Below are 16,127 nucleotides of genomic sequence, written 5' to 3' on the forward strand. Positions count from 1 at the left end.
ATGTACATTGTTATGTTATGTTACGTTCACTTTTATATCGCATGGTCGCCCGAGCGCATCATGGCGCTGGAGAGGCAAGTAACTAAGAAGACAGAACAGAACAAAACAGGCCAAAATCGTTTCAAAGTCAAAATAAATTCGTTTTTAAAGCTTTCCTAAATAACAGGTATTAGACAGCATGTTCATTGACAGTGAAAGATCATTCCACAGCTGAGCAGCAGCAATGGAGAAAGCACGAGCCCCCAGGTGTGCATGACAAAACAACGGCACACACAGCAGATCAGCTGCTGCAGAACGCAGGGAGTGATTAAGAATAGAGCACACAAACTTAACACGGACATACTCTGCTCCCTCATTGTGCAGAGCCCGATGGACAATACACAGCGCTTTGAATTGAATACGCTGGGTTACTGGCAGCCAGTGCAGGGAGCACATGACAGGGGAAATATGAGCCCCATACAGTGTCCCAGTTGCCAGATTTTGAAGACATTGAAGTCGGCCGACCAAACCCTTGGGCTGCGCGAGATGAAGAGAATTACAATAATCCAGCTAACTCAATATCATAGCAGCAACCACCGGAGGACGCAGAGAGACTGGGATCAGATGGAGCACCTTTCTAAGAATTCTCAGATGGAAATGCATAGTCTGGGATACAGCCGACACTTGGGTGTCGATAGACAGAGTGGCAGACATGATCACCCCCAGATTTTTCACCTTGGCAGAAGTCACAGGGAGCAAACCCAAAGAACAAGGCTATATTAGGTGATCCAGAGTGAAGGATAAGGGGGAGTACCCACCACCAGCACCTCTGTTTTGTCCTCAGTTGATTTTAACCAGTTGTGGCCTATCCACTCTCCTACAGCCGCCAGGCACTTATGAAAGTACGACGACACCTCAGAATTATTCAGATCTAGAAGGATCAGGATATGGGTGTCATCAGCATACGAATAGCACCTGATGCCGAAGGAGCGGATGAGACGAAGCAATAGAAAGATATAAATGTTTAAAAGAATGGGGGACAAAGAAGACCCCTGAGGTGACAAGAATTAGAAATCAAAGGAGGAAGAGAAAGAGATTGGGATCTATCAGACAGAGAAGAAGAGAACCAGACCAATACCTGTCCTGAAATGCCAATCTCGCCCAGGCGGGTGAGCACGGTAGCATGGTCCACAGTGTCAAAGGTTGCTGAGAGGTCTAGTAGAATCAGGGCACCGACACCCCCCATGTCCACCAGCCTGGCCATGTCGTCCTGGACAGAGACAAGGACACTCTCCATGCCCCTGCCTGTCACGGGTTTCCCCCTTTCTCACCTGAGATCGATCCTTGCAGGATTTCTTGGGAGGAGTCTTCTTGCGCATGGATCGGGTTTTGTACAAGCCCGCGCGAGCCTCTTCTGGCTCCAGTGTGCGTTCAGTGTTCCGGGATAGTCGGAGGCTCTGGGAATTCCAGGAAACGAGGAAGGTGTACACGAAGACGGCACACAAAATCCGGGAAGCAAGGTAGAGAGAAGAGGGAGGAAGGGAGATGGGAATTAGAGGGTCCGGGAACTAGGAACAGGAGAATAGTTCAGCGAACTACAGAGCACACATCTAGCCACTACCAGCGATAGCGTTGAGACGCGCGGGGCCACGGGGGCATGGTCTATTTGTAGAATCTGCTACATCCGACGTGGAGACTGGTAGAAGGTGTACCACGTTAGACAGCCATGTTGGGAGTACCAAGGAGTGAAAGCCCCGTTGTGATAGGGACCAGGAAGTCCAAATGGGGCGTGTTCTGTGTATCATGACAGCATGCCTCCTCCGAAAACCTGTTCCACCAGGTTTGCCCGGGTGTATGAGATGATACCTTCTGAGCAATCGAGGGGTATTCAGATTAGAAATTGGTTCCCAGGTTCTTTCACTCAGAGCATATCCTTTCCACTCGACCAGGTATTGGAGTTGACCCCGTTTATACCTGGAGTAGCATATTCTAGAAGCTTCATATTCCAGCTGGTCGTCCAAAACCACAGGGTTGGGTCTGCAGGATTTCCGGGAGGAACGGATGTAAGGTTTTCAAAAAGAAGTGTGAAAAACTGGATGAATCTTCTTCCAGGAGTCTGGCAACTTAAGCCACAATGAGACTGGGTTTATGATTTCCTTTATGGAAAAGGGGCCATAGTATCGGGGGGCCAGTTTGTTTGGTCATAAATGTTGAGGCAGTAGTTTCGAGGACAGCCATACTTGATCACCGACGGCAAAAGAATGCCCTGGTCTTCTTTTGGTATCCGCATAATGCTTAGTGTGTGTTCGGGCCTTTTTTAAATGTTCTTTGGCTTCCTTGTGTATGTTGATGAGAGTTTCAATCCAGGAGTCGATGGTTGGTACTGTTGTGGGATGTGGAAGAATGGAAGGTAGAACTGACGGGTGGGATCCTTGGCTGCAATAAAAAAGGCTGGTCTTGACTGCCGAGTGATCAGAATTGTTGTAGGCGAATTCAGCCACGGGTATAAGGAGCGACCAGTCGTCCTGTACCTTGGTGGCGAAACAACAAAGGTATTGTTCCAGGGTCTGGTTCACACGTTCCGTAGCTTCGTTAGTCTGTGGGTGGTATCCTGATGAGAGGGCACGTTGGATTCCGAGAATGCAACATAGATGTTTCCAGAATTATGAGACGTATTGAGGTCCTCGGTCTGATATGATCTTGGAAGGGAGTCCATGAAGGCGAAATATATGTTCCAGGAATATGCCCGCGAGTTCTGAGGAAGATGGCAACTTGTATAAGGGTGTAAAATGGGCCATGTGGGTGAATAAATCAATGGTGACAATAATAGTTGTATAGCCCCTAGATGGTGGTAATTCCACGATAAAGTCTGTAGCGATGAATTCCCAGGGCCTAGAAGGTAACATAGGTTGAAATAGGAGACCTGCCGGTTTCTTGTTATCATGCTTGTTTTGATTGCAGACTGCACAGGCTGGAATGTACCGTTGAACGTCAATTTTCATTTTATGCTACCAAAATTGTCTTTGTATTTGACGGAGGGTGTTGGTGACGGTTGTAGGTCAACTGGTCGAATCTAAATGGTCGACAGGACAAATGGTCGACACCAAAAGGTCGACAGGTCAAATGATCAAATGTTTTTTTTTGGTTTTTTCAAATTTTTTTTTTTTTGGGGGGGTCCCCCCGAACCTCCTTTTTTTGCTAAAAACCCCTTTTTTTCCCTAAACGAAAACCTAAAAAAATATATATAACTAAAAAAAAAATCAATAATTTGTCCTGTCGACCAAATTGTGTCGACCATTTGTCTGTCGACCATTTGACTAGACACCGTTGGTGAAACCTCGGTGCCCGCAGTGAAGAGTGTCATGACAGAGGTTAATGATTCATAGTTGCAGTCTCTGTGTGGGAATGACCAGGGCATTGTGCTTGAACAGGTACTCATCTCTAGTTCCAAGACTCCACCGATTTTTCCCCGTGAATTCTTTCCAGATCTCAAAGGACTGGGTTTGCATTTGAATATCTTCCAGGAGACTGACTGCTTGGGCTACAAAGATTGTATGGGGAAACATCTTTGGGTAGGCCCGATCTTCAAGAGTTTCGTAATCAGGCCGTCGAGATAAGGCGTCAGCATTTATGTTCTGTGATCCAGGGTCATGATGGATTTGGAACTGATACTGGGCAAAGAAGAAGACCCAACGGGCTTGACGACTGTTCCTACACTCCAAAGATTGTAGAACTTGGAGATTTTGATGGTCTGTACGGACCTGGACAGAATGTTTAGCTCCCAGAAGTAGATGTCGCCATTCTGTGAATGCTTGGCGGATGGCTAACAGCTCCTTTTCCAAGATGAAATCATGAGTCTCACTGGGAGTTAGGGTTCGTGAAAGGTAAGCAATGGGGTGCTCCGATTTGTCCTCGAATTCCTGCTTTAGCACTGCTCCTATGGCATAGTTAGAGGCATCCGTCTCCACTAGGAATGGTCGATTAATGTCGGGTTGAGCTAGGATGGTGGCTTGAGTAAACTCTGTTTTTAATCGTTGGAATGCCTTGTCTTGAACTGAGGTCCAGAGAAAGGGAGTATGTTTCTTCAAGAGAGCAATGATTGGTTGAACTATCTCAGAAAAGGATGGTATGAACTTCCGGTAGAAATTGGCAAGCCCCTGGAAGGATTGAATCTGTTTCACGGAAGTGGGAACCAGCCAAGATAGTATGGATTTTACCTTTGAATGGTCCATTCCAATTCCTTCTGGACTAAGGACAAATCCTAGGTAATGAACAAAAGTGACATGAAAAAGGCATTTTTCGGGTTTAGCTAGGAGTTTGTGTTCACGTAGCCGTTGCAAGACTGCCTTTATATGCTCTTCATGCTTTAGAAGGTCCTTGGAGTAAATCAAGATATCGTCCAGGTAAACGATGATGAAGAGGAACAGCATGTCAGAAAACACCCTATCCATAAAACGTTGGAAGACCGCGGGGGAATTAGCAAGTCCGAAGGGCATGACCAAGTATTCAAAGTGACCAAATGGTGTTCTAAAGGCTGTTTCCCATTCGTCTCCTTCCCTAATACGGATCAGATGATAGGCACCCCTGAGATCCAATTTCGTGAAGATTACAGCTCCTCTCACCGCTTCCAGGATATCAGAGATTAAGGGCAAGGGGTAGCAGTTGTTGAGGGTGCATTGATTTAATCTACGATAATCCAGACAAGGTCTAAGCTCTTTAGTGTCTTTCTTGGGAACAAAAAACAACGAAGCTCCAGCTCGGGATTTAGATGGTTTTATGGTGTCATTTTCAAGGTTAGTACCCAAGTATTCTCGAAGGGCCCTTTTTTTCTGGTTCGGATAGAATGAACATCCTTCCAAAAGGAATCACTGCTGAAGGTTCTGTATCTATAGCGCAGTCTTCAGGTCTGTGAGGGGGTAGGGCCTGGACTATAGCAGTTGAAAACACATCAGCGTATTCCTGATAGGCCTTAGGAACCTGTATGATATTAGAAACCATGAGTGGGCCTTGCTGGTTGATTGGCGTGTTTTCGGAAGATGTCAAGGAGGAATCCAGGAATAGACAGTGAGACATGCAAAACTCAGAACCAAGAAACAAGGATCATGCTGCCCAGTTGATATATGGATTGTGTTTCTGTAACCAGAGCATGCCCACTACCATGGAGTAATGAGCCAACTTAATGATGTCAAATTTTATCACCTCTTGGTGATGGTTTAGCGAGAGGTGGATCTCTTTGATCTGCAAGGTTATAGGTCCTGAAGTGAGAGGTCTTCCGTCGATCGCCTCCACAGGTTGCATGATGCTTCGTGTTTCGTATGGAATGTGGTGGTTAAAGACCCAATCTTGATCAATGAATATTCCCATAGCCCCACTATTCACCAATGCCAACATGGGGTAGGTCTCATTCTTGGATGGCGATAGGAAGGCCTGTAGAATCACTAGGTTGCTCTGTCCAGGAGAGTTCAAGGATGGAATAGATGTGGAGCAAACATCTCTCTCCCGAAGCCTTGCTCAATGTATGATCGGGAGCTGGCGTTTCCCGAACGCTGTGGAGGGGCTAAAGGACACTCTCTAACTAGGTGTTTATCCGAGGCACAATACATACATAACCCCGTATGGATCCTTCTCATCCTCCCTTGCGGGGATATGGGTCCACGGAAAGCCCCTATTTGCATGGGTTCTGGATCGTTGACAGAGACTGGAGTAGGGTCAGGTTTCGATGAGGTCTCAAAGGACACCTTCTAGAAGGGCATCTTGGACTTTTTCTTCTCTGCCTTCCTTTCCTGGATACGAAAGTCTATCTGCATGGCAAGATCCATAAGGGAATGAAATTGGGCGAGCCACTCTGGCTAATTCGTCTTTTATCTTTTCATTTAGTCCCCTTCGGAAAAGAGTAAAACTTGCTTCTGAAGACCAATCCGCTTCCTTAGCCAATTGTTTGAATCGAGTTACATACGTAAGCATGTCCTGGGATACTTGCTGAAAATCAAGTAGACGTTCCTGGGCACTATAGACCTGTTTTGGGCGGTCAAACATGGTCTTAAGGGCCTGTATAAATCGGTCATAATCATCCAGGAGGGCATCTCCAGAATTGACCAAAGGTGTAGCCCAGGTTAGTGCATTTCCAGAGAGGTGTGAGATTATAAAGCCCACCTTAGCCCTGGGAGTTGAAAAGTAGTAGGGCTTAAAGGTAAAGTGGACTAAACAGGGATCAAGGAATCCACAAAGGGTTTTTGCAGACCCATCGCAGTTGTCTACAATGCCGCCCAGTAGTACGCTGTCCTTTGTAGCAGAATCACGGGACAAAACGAATTGTTTTAATGCAGCGTTTTCCGCCTTTAAATTCTGCACCTCGGTCGTTAATTCTTGCATGCCACGCATGAGATCCTGAACGGCCGCTTCCATGTTAAATTCAACTTCGGTCATTTGGCGTCTCAAACTGTCACAGATTTCCCCCTTTCTCACCTGAGATCGATCCTTGCAGGATTTCTTAGAAGGAGTCTTCTTGCACACAGATCAGGTTTTGTACAAGCCCGCACGAGCCTCTCTGGCTCCAGCATGTGTTCAGTGTTCCGGGATACTCGGAGGCTCCGGGAAGTCCAGGAAACGAGGAAGGTGTACACGAAGACGGCACACGAAATCCGGAAAGCAAGGTAGGGAGAAGAGGGAGGAAGGGAGATGGGAATTGGAGGGTCCGGGAACCAGGAACAGGAGAATAGTTCAGTGAACTACAGAGCACATGTCTAGCCACTACCAGCGATATTGTTGAGACGCGAGGGGCCGAGGGGGCGTGGTCTATTTGTAGAATGTGCTACGTCTGACGTGGAGACTGGTGGAAGGCGTACCACGTTAGACGGCCATGTTGGGAGCACCAAGGAGTGCAAGCCCTTTTGTGATAGGGACCAGGAAGTCCAAAAGGGGCATGTTCTGTGGATCATGACACTGCCTGGACGAAAACCGGACTGGGCCGGGTCAAGAAAATTGGAAGATTCCTGAAAGGAAGGCAGAATAGGGGAGACCAGTGATTCCAAAGGTTTCATCAGAAAAGTCAGGGGAGAGATAGGCCAAAAATGTGAAGGTATAGAAGCATCTAAAGAAGGTTTGTTCAGAAGGGGGATGACCATGACGGCTTTAAGCTTAGGGGGGATGAACCCCGACTGGAAAGAGAAATTCACTACTGACCTAGAAGGTCAGACGAAATTTCTTTCATCACTCCCAGAGGCCCCGGATCAGATGGCAAAACTGGATTTGGTCAGATGCACAGCATTACAGACCACATCCTCTGAAAATAGTACACTCCATACTTGGAGAGGTGCCTTGTACCTGAAAAATAAATCATTTAGTAAGAGAGCTAGTAAAAATAAAACTCTATCAGATCTCCCTATAATCTCCATCAAACAAAACACAATTCACAGACCTCACACCCACCCCATTCCACATCCTATGATCCTTATAAATGTCCGAATATCACCAGAGTCAATTGCTATACAAATAAAGCAATCAATCTGCTTTTCCAACTGTCACCGCTTGTGAACACTTTTTACTTGGCTAAGAACAGCAATGTTTATAACACAATCTCTGCATGGAAATGCCACAAATAATCTCACATAATCTACACTGTATCTAGTGTAAGAAAAGTTGTCGATCAATGTGTTCCAATTGTTAAATTCACCATAAACACAACTCAAGATGATCACAAGAGTTCTGCATGCACTTAATAGAAGGTCTAGAGAGAGAGAACTTATTTGTAAATCTTTATAAATGAAATATTACACATTACATAGACTTGGAAACATACAAGCACTCTCTGCAACTGTGTTTCACAGGCCAATTTTCCAAATTAATGATTTTTGAACGTATCTTTACCAAATTGTGATAGTAAACCATTTCAATAACTTCTAACTAAGGCACATCATGGCGTGTTGTTGTCCTTTTGCAAATCAGACTTTCAACTACACACATAGTGAGTATGTTATTGTAATGCTTCTAAGATACAGAGCAGATGGAACTGTAAACTCACCAACTTCACATATGGACAAGTGTCTCGTGGTGGAAAAACATTCACCACAGTAGGCATAATACACCATAAATGTGCGACAAAAACCTTAGGTCGCTATACTGAATATATGAAACACACAAGTGGTTGGTTTGAATATAACAATAGTTATGTTACACAAAAACAAAGATTACCTGAAAACCTACAGAATAGCAACATAATATTCCTTCAACCAAAAGTCAAGCAAGCTCAAATGTATATTCTCTATAACATTACAGAGATAATACACCAATGGGTATCAAACTACTTTAAAACATAAAGTATTCTACAAAACAAACAAAGCAACAACATTATTCATTAAAGTAAAAATATGAAATGTTACTTTAAAATGCATTTCTTAAACAAATAGCAGTTAAAATATGCCATCTGGTATCTGCTTTCTTTTCTTTACCGGTGTACCGAAAATTATGTAAGAATTATTGGTGTAAGAAAACTACATCTCCGTTGGTCACACATTACCTGACCAACTCCCATACCCCTGATGACATCTTGTGGTGGGTCCTTGATAGGATCCATACAGGTCAAAATGTACAGCACAGACTTCTCGAATCGGAAAAGAGATGGGTGTACAGATTGGACTCCCTGGACAATGGTCTCAATGAGCTACCTCCTTCCTGAATCCTTCACCGTTAACAGAGACTCTTGTTAGATAATAATTTTCTGAGCTGAGTTCTCTTATGGTTTTATTGTCTTCCATATTATCCCTAGATAGGGACTTCCAGTTCATTTAACATGCTGCGTACATTTACACCCGGGACTGCCTCCACAAGACCATTCAGTCCCGGCATGCATACACTGTTTACATGCACACCCATCATTTTCTTCCTTACCTGGCAGAATTCCATGTCCAGTCAGACTTCCCATTGCACAAGAGCCTAGATACCTTGGGAGCCGGTCAGGAGTTTTAGGTCCCTGTCACTTGGGTCCTAACAACATGGGTGTAACACAGATCCTAACAATACGGGTGCAATTCGGGTCCCAGAACCACCTCACACGGTTTATTCCTGGCGTATTCAAACGCACAAGAACCTGTTCTTTTCAATTGCACAGTTTTCTTCGACCAATATTTTGGCATAAGGGGGTGTCCCCTCTGGTACTGGTCCATGGAGACCATCATACCCCTGGGCTTCTAATTAGTCAGAGGCGGCACGAAGAAACGCGATCCCCTTTATGTCTCGAGGCGGATGCCGGCCCCAACATCCATCACTTGCTTGTTTGACGCCGCGTTGTATTTATCACAACCCGGCCAGGACTCTCTATCCTAGCTGATAGGCTAGGCTGGACATACCCCCCCTACCACTCGGCGGACATACAGGGTCCTGATTGGATGCCCCGCCCATTACCAGACACCGGCCCCACACGCCCTCCTCCACACGTCATGGCGTCCTTCCAAATAGAAAGGCTGCCTTTCCGCATTCCAGGAGCCAGTCGCAGCGAAATTTGCAGTGCGGTATAGGCGCCAGCCGGAGGCTGTTTTTCCCTCCATTCCCTATCTGCCTAAGCTTTTCACTATGGAACTCAGCTACACCTTATAAACAGGTACTGAATCACCTGCACTACAACTTCTTTACACACAAGTTTTTTCGCCTGGGTTTCACAACTTTGAAGGCTAACTGCCCTTTATTTGGGTTTTGTTTCCTTTCTTTCTGTCCAGGTTGGTTTCTTCAACAGACCTTGCATACATCTGGTGATATAATCTCCTTTGGGAGGCAGCCGCCCATTCAATTGACATCACACAGGACTTAGCCACTTTCCAATGAGCAATAATGGGCTCACCTTTCTCGTTGAGCGTAGCATAGGATCACGCTCAAGGTAATAATCTTTGCTTAATTTTTCCTCTCCTCCATATGGGCCAAGCTTACAGATATGCTTATACCCTACCATACTTTCTCTCTCTAGATTCACAGATATGGGGAACACGGTCGGATGCTACTGACTGAAAGTTTTCTTTTGGGAACCAATATTTTTTCCCAACTCTCTATAGAGAAGCCACATGCACTCCTTGGATGCATGAACGGTTTATTATATGCCATGGTTTTTTTCATTTTTTTACCATCACCTTTGGTAAGTTATCTTTACGATCTCCATGGCAATTTCTTGTTTTGACTATCCACTTATGCCCAAATTGGGGTTTCAATTTTAATCTTAATTGGACTCTCTTTTTGCCCCTTCACTCTTACGCCACCCTCCCCCCGGACGGGGGGGCGGGTTCCGGGTGGTGTGTTCCAAGTCCCTTGCGTTTTTGTTTACAGAAGGGGATTTCTGGCCAGGTCCTTTTATTCTCCTCGGAGGGGTCACACTAGCATGTTACCAGGTGATCCCAACACGTTAGGAAATTTAGACTTTGGCATGATGTGAGTTGCCAACATGACTAGGATCATGCACTTTGCATTTTTTTGACTCTAGCGATTCATCTACATAATTTTGTTCCACATAAATCATTCTCTTCATCATTTTTTACACTTGTTTCTCTTTTTTCTGTTTTCCATCAAATTCAGTTCTTTTCTTTTTACTAAAACATTCCTTCCTCTTTTTTTCTCTGTTGTTTCCCACAGGGTCTTGCTATTACTGCCCTGATGAAGGCAGAGCTGGTACCGCCGAAACGCAATATTGTCTAGAGGGGATTGAAGGTCCCTCAGAATAACATCTGATCTATATTGGACCTCTCGTCTATAACAATACATGTTTTGTTGTTCCTTCAGTTAGCCTGGATTTACAGAAACATTTGTTCAGTAACTCAGTTGTTTTTCTGAGATCACTGTCTATTGAATTAGCCTTATTCATTCTTGTCACATCAGCATTGTTCTTTTTTCCTTTTCTTCCCCCTCATGCGTTGGCAGACCCCACCCCATTGGTGCATGAACAAATATTCACACTGGGGTTTCACTGATACTTATCATGACCATATAATATTGAAAAAGTATTCGTTACCTTTTTACATTGTTGATGCCACTACATTGGGAGAAATATTTCCTTTATTTCTGTTTATGTTTCATTGACCTTTCCATTTTTTCTTCTTTTCTTTTTAACTAATATTCATGATTTTTGTTTAACAATGTTTGCATTCTGATTTATGTTTAGAAGGAATTTTATATGTATGTAACCTCGAAAATATTTTATTGATTGTATTTGCCCTCATGGTTTAGGGCATTGATTTCACCTTTTGCACGGATGTTTGCACATAAAGTCTTGTCTTTAACTTACAATAATCTGCATGACTATCCTTGATGTGTTGTATTATGATGGATACCAATTATATTTAGATGCCATTACCCCAAATGGGGTACTTAAGTTTGGACCAGGGGCAGGACTTTAATTCATTCACACCTTCCTATAGGCCAACCTACATACGTACTAGTACCTTGTGTTAATATTAGTTCCCTTTGCCCTCTTACTGGTACGTTAGCCCACGGGCACAACCACAGCCACAACAGTGTGGCCTTTTTCTTTGTTGAATCCGAAAATTATGTTACCATTCTATCATTATCATTTCGTGACAACACTGAGACTGGAAGTTGAATGTGAATGCAGATAGCAACCACAGCATCACTCACCAGTGTCCTAAATTAGTGAACCATTTAAGAAAGAGCTTCATGCTTGCACTAAACCAACACCAACAACAGGGCCAGCCAAAGGAGGACCCAGCACCTGCCCTGCAACTGCCCCCCAGCCCCACTATTCATTGACCCTGATTATAACAAAACCCACATCACAAACCAATCACAAAAAATAGGCACAATGTACTTTACAGATTAAAAGTACTCATTTACACATTTCTCCTGCTGTCTGCTTCCCCGGTCATAACCACCATCAGGCAACAGCTGATAGTATACACAATACAAAAAAACCACAATCACAAATACAAACAGCCTTTAAAAGTCAGGTACTGGTTGTTATCCACACCACACTCACATGAATGCCCCCACCAAAATATGTGCAGATGCTACTCGTGATGTATTACAAGAACAGCAGCAGCACATCTCAGGTTCCCAGCCCACCAAAAGATCATGTATGTTCATTTTGTCATAACCTATATGACATTAAGAAGGGAATCATTTTGAAAAGGCGTCTGCCTTCATGAAGCAATCAAATGTTTCCATCTTTTGCTTTACAAAGAACATTGGGCACTCCCCTGTGAACCAAATGCATTGTCTTTACAGATAAAAAAAGGTGGCATATGGGGCTGTGTTTGGCACTACTACGGGACTGATCCATTGCAATGGTGTAAGCATGATTTCCTAAAGAAAGTACCAGGAGTGCCACAAGGGGGCCTAATGTTCTCCGCCCATATTGAAAGGGGAGCCATGTTCTTATCAGATTATATAAGGCTAAAACAAATTTATGGTCTTAGTGTGGACTAATTCCCAAGCTTCTTGAAGACTGAACATTTTGGACGATTTAACTAAAAGTGGTGTGGCAAAAAAGATTCCCTATCTAGGGTATGCTATAAAACATTTGATTACCTTGTACCTAGGGACATGCTTAGGAAACCCAGAACTGATGAGCGTAAATTCGAAACGGATTTGCAAATCTACACTCCAGGAACTCTGTAGCACATAAAAGGAAGAACAGGAGTTTGTGAAGTTGAGGGTGCAATGTCAGACCATATAAGTATGAGGGTTTGCAAGACTTTTTTACACTGGAATTCACAAAGATATGGGAGCTCCTTAATAACGAAACTCAGATTTAACATAACGAAACTATAGATTTACAGGGTAATTCATAGAATTCAGCGCACAAGTGGCGCACGCGGCTGGCGCACAGTGTGCGCGTGCGACTTTCTGCGCCAGCCGCGTGCGCTAAAATCCATTTCCACGCACAGCGTATTCATGGATTTTAGCATCCAAAACCAGCCGTGGCGCAGAGTGGTGCAGGGACCCTGCAGCAACACCAGTTACGCCCCCAACCCCTCCCCGTGCGCCATGCACAGTGCACAAATCCTGTACATGGCACACAGGCCCTGAACCACGAAAACGCCAGTAAAACTCCCCGCGCACCCCTCCAAATACATGTACACCCCGGCGCGGGGAGTTTCCCATGCGATTGGCCCTGTGCGAGCGGGGTACGTGTGTTACTGGGGTGCGCGGGAGGTTTCACACGCGATTGGCCCTGTGCGAGCGGGGTACGTGTGTTACTGGGGTGCACGTGAATTATCACACGCGATTGGCCCTGTGCGAGCGGGGTGCGTGTATTACTGGGGTGCGCGGGAGGTTTCACACGCGATTGGCCCTGTGCGAGCGGGTTACTTGTGTTAATGGGGTGTGCGTGAACTTTCACACGCGATTGGCCCTGTGCGAGCGGGTTACTTGTGTTAATGGGGTGTGCGTGAACTTTCACACGCGATTGGCCCTGTGCGAGCGGGGTATATGTGTTACTGGGGTGCGCGTGAACTATCACACGTGATTGGCCCTGTGCGAGTGGGGTATATGTGTTACTGGGGTGCGCGTGAACTATCACACGCGATTGGCCCTGTGCGAGCGGGGTATGTTTATTACTGGGGTGCGCGGGAGGTTTAACACGTGATTGGCCCTGTGCTAGCGGGGTACGTGTATTACTGGGGTGCGCAGGAACTATCACACGCTATTGGCCCTGTGCGAGCAGTACGTGTGTTACTGGGGTGCGCAGGAACTTTCACACGCGATTGGCCCTGTGCGAGTGGGGTACGTGTGTTACTGGGGTGCGCGGGAACTTTCACACGTGATTGGCCCTGTGCAAGCGGGGTACGTGTGTTACTGGGGTGCGCGGGAACTTTCACACGCGATTGGCCCTGTGTGAGCAGGGTACGTGTATTGCTGGGGTACGTGGGAACTTTCATACACAATTGGCCCTGTGCGAGCTGGGTACGTGTGTACCGGGGTGTGCGGTACCGTTCACACGCGATTGGCCCTGTGCGAGCGGGGTACGTGTATTACTGGGGTGCGCGGGAGGTTTCACCCACGATTGGGCCTGTGCGAGCGGGGTACGTGTGTTACTGGGGTGCGAGTGAACTTTCACATGCGATTGGCCCTGTGCGAGCGGGTATGTGTATTACTGGGGTGCACGGGAGGTTTCACACAGGATTGGCCCTTTGCGAGCGGGGTATGTGTATTACTGGGGTGCGCGGGAGGTTTAACAAGCGATTGGCCCTGTGCGAGCGGAGTACGTGTGTTACTGGGGTGCGCAGGAACGATCACACACGATTGGCCCTGTGCGAGCGGGGTACGTGTGTTACTGGGGTGCGCAGGAACTTTCACACGCGATTGGCCCTGTGCGAGCGGGGTACATGTGTTACTGGGGTGCGCTGGAACTTTCACATGCAATTGGCCCTGTGCGAGCGGGGTACGTGTGTTACTGGGGTGCCCGGGAACTTTCACACGTGATTGGCCCTGTGCGAGCAGGGTACGTGTATTACTGGGGTGCACAGGAGGTTTCACACGCGATTGGCCCTGTGCGAGCAGGGTACGTGTGTTACTGGGGTGCGCGGGAACTTTCTCACGTGATTGGCCCTGTGCGAGCGGGGTACGTGTGTTACAGGGTACGCGGGAACTATCACACGTGATTGGCCCTGTGCGAGTGGAGTATGTGTATTACTGGGGTGCGCGGGAGGTTTCACACATGATTGGCCCTGTGCGAGCGGGGTACGTGTATTACTGGGGTGTGCGGGAGATTTCACACGCGATTGGCCCTGTGCAAGCGGGGTACGTGTATTACTGGGATGCGCGGGAGGTTTCACACGTGATTGGCCATGTGCGAGCGGGGTACATGTATTACTGGGGTGCGTGGGAGGTTTCACATGCGATTTTGTTGTCAGAGAGGGTTACGTGTATCCAGTGTGGTGCACGGGGAGTCCTACATGTGAATTGGCAGTGTGGGTCCTCCCAGGTGTCCCCTCAACCCCCTCCACGGCCCCTGCAGGCATTCCACACCACAGGGGACTACCATGCACCCCTGGCCATGTCCCGCAGGCAGCCCCTCCACAATGGCCATGCCCCCAGCCAGGCCACGTGTCACGTTGCACTAGTGATCACCAACTCAGGTCCCCCAGCACCCCGACCCCCCATGTCATGATCTCTGCTTCCAAAAGATCAGGACTTGCCCGACTCCCTTGGAAGCAGACCCATAACCCCGGTTCCGAGTGCCAGCCAGTCCCAATTGGGACCTTTTGGACCCTGTCCTGGCGCCAGTGGCACCAGGCTCATAAAGATGCCCAGTCCCAGCGCTGGAAGCACCGAGCTCATAATGCTTAGGTGGACTTACCTGCAGCAGACCATGCTGCTTACTTACCTGCCAGTTGAACCCCTGATCCTCTTCTGTTTGGGACTACTTTTCCTGTTGGGTGGGGCAGGAGCCACTCCCTAGGTTCAGAACACTGGAACTCTTCTGGAAAGCAGGAACTATTTTCTTACCTAGGCGTGGCTGTGGAAGGAGACACCTAAGCACTACAGGAGGCTATTTAAACCACACCCGATGGATGAATCTTGCTTTGCATTATTCTGCATTCTCTGCAGCAGAACGCTCATCGTGTCTTCTGCTTCTGATCCTGGGCCTAAGGGAACAAAGGCTTACCATCCTGGAATCCAGTCTTCAGCAGCACCTGTAAAGACAAAGAAAGAACAGGTTAGCACTACGGTCTTCAGTGGCAGCGCATCTCTTACCTGGTCCATCGGCTGTCACCAACGCCTCGCGCTGCATTCCGGCATCTGAAAGACAAAGGCTTACCTACTCTTCGCATGCTCCTGAGGTCTTCGCACTGCATTCCGGCATCTGAAAGACAAAAGCTTACCAGCTCTTCGCACGCTCCGGAGGCCTTCGGCGCTGTATCCTGCATCTGAAAGACAAAAGAAGGTGCGTTTAAAGACATTGGGCAACTTTATTACTCACGTGCCATTACTCATTCCCACGCCGAATCCAGTGGATATTCCAGCACCCTTCAGCTTCTCTAAAGCTCCGAACTTGTACCTGCAAGATAAAAGGGACAGTTAGTGCGCATCGTGAAGCAGGCTACAAGCGCTTACTTACGTGCTTCCAGGCGCTTCTATTCCTCACGCGGGTTCGATCCTCAACTCTCATCAGCCCGCCATCCGCCATCGCCGGAACCCTGCAAAACAAGAGA

Source organism: Ambystoma mexicanum, chromosome 7p, assembly GCF_040938575.1.
Source record: "Ambystoma mexicanum isolate Mex_15411 chromosome 7p, UKY_AmexF1_1, whole genome shotgun sequence".
Lineage (NCBI taxonomy): Eukaryota > Metazoa > Chordata > Amphibia > Caudata > Ambystomatidae > Ambystoma > Ambystoma mexicanum.